Raw genomic sequence first — 1,913 nt, forward strand, 5'->3', positions numbered from 1 at the left:
TATGCAAAATGTAGTTCTTTATATCTCTAACATCTAAATATAGAAAGACATCACTTTCATAAATATGCTTATTTCTTACTGAGCATTAAACCAAAATGACTTAGTAGAGGCCATGAAGTAACAGGATTTGCACACCACAGTGAGTCTATTGGCTTGGTAGGGATGTGTTTTCTTAGTTTTTTTTTCTTCTTTACAGACAGGGTTTCACTATGTTGCTCAGCTGCCCTGGGACTCCTGGGCTCAACCTCCAGAGTAACTGGGAATACAGTCGCCACTGCTCCTGACACCTAAATTTTAATTAGATAAGGAATATCCCATTTATTGAGCTCTACCATAGGCCCCAAGAGCTTTACACGCCTTTATTGTCCCATGTATTCCTCATTTGTTGCTTTTTGATAGTTATCTGTGTTTTACAGGTAACGAAACTGAGGCCTGGATGGCTCAGGAACAAATATCAAGATTCATATCTATGCATATCTGTCAAATTTAAGCTCTTTGCATTTTAGCAAAAGAAAACGTTGGCAAGGCCAGGCGCGGTGGCTCACTGGGAGGCCGAGGTGGAAAGATAGGTCAGGAGTTCAAAACCAGCCTGAGCAAGAGTGAGACCCCGTCTCTACTATAAATAGAAAGAAATTAATTGGCCAACTAAAAATACATAGAAATTAGCCAGGCATGGTGGCACATATGCCTATAGTCCCAGCTACTCGGGAGGCTGAGGCAAGAGGATCACTTGAGCCCAGGAGTTTGAGGTTGCTGTGAGCTAGGTTGATGCCATGGCACTCTAGCCCAGGGAATAGAGCAAGACTCTGTCTCAATAAAAAAGAAGAAGAAAATGTTGGCAATATAACAGTCCTAGTTTCAGAGTAAGGGGGCAAGAAAATAGACTGGAAATTTCCCTGAAACTCCAGATTAATTCTTAGCATCTCCATGGTCATGTGCCGATCCTAGTTGCAGAGGAAGCTAGGAAAGCATAAATATCTAAACCAAAAGGAACATTGCCATGATTTACTCAGACCTGTCTAAAACCATTCCCTTTGCTTGGTTTATTGTCTTAGTGTATGAAATTAGCAAGACAGTAGAGATTGCTGGTGGCAGCAAGGGAGGTTGTAGGGTAGGGCTCAGCAATGGTTATTGAGTCAGTAGTAGTAGTAGCATCTGCCAACACAATTAAAAGTGAAATGAGAATCTGGGTCCAGTGGCACACACCTGTAGTCTCAGCTCCTCGGAAGGCTGGGTCCATTGGCGCACACACCTGTAGTCTCAGCTCCACGGAAGGCTGAGGCAGGAGGATCACCTGAGGCCAGGAGTTTGAGACTGTAGTGTGCTATTGTGCCTGTGAATATAAAAACAAATGCTTAATGTACATGAAACATACGTGCTTTTACCAAAGGTCTCCAAAACACCCTTAGAGACGATCTTAATGAGTTATATAATCATTGTTATGTAAAAGCCTGACGTGTATATTAGATCACTGCGCTCTCCAACAAATATGGGGGGCTAAATAATTTCCTCTTAGCCAACTAACTACAAAGACAGTCCATCTAGACTATTGAGTCCAAGGGTCAGAATATTTAGAAAATTTTATAAAGTAAAAACAGGATTCAATGATATATAGGAGAAAATAAGGAAAAACTAGGGGAGTATCTTAAACCAAAGGTCATGATTAGTTCATATACTAACAAATCATCTCTCAGCTCCCAGAGACCATAACTATATCTAATCTCATCTTTAAAACATTATCATAATTTATAGAAATATCATTTGATAATATAGATAATATCAGGAACTTTTCCTTAGGAAATAGAGTTCTGATTAGCCTGGGGTTTTTTTTTCTTTTTTAAAAAAAAGCTGTGGGTATATCACAAATGATTAGCTTGTTCTTAATGTGCAAGTCTTTGGGATAAAAAAGCCAG

This window comes from Microcebus murinus, chromosome 21, assembly GCF_040939455.1.
Source record: "Microcebus murinus isolate Inina chromosome 21, M.murinus_Inina_mat1.0, whole genome shotgun sequence".
Classification (NCBI taxonomy): Eukaryota; Metazoa; Chordata; class Mammalia; order Primates; family Cheirogaleidae; genus Microcebus; species Microcebus murinus.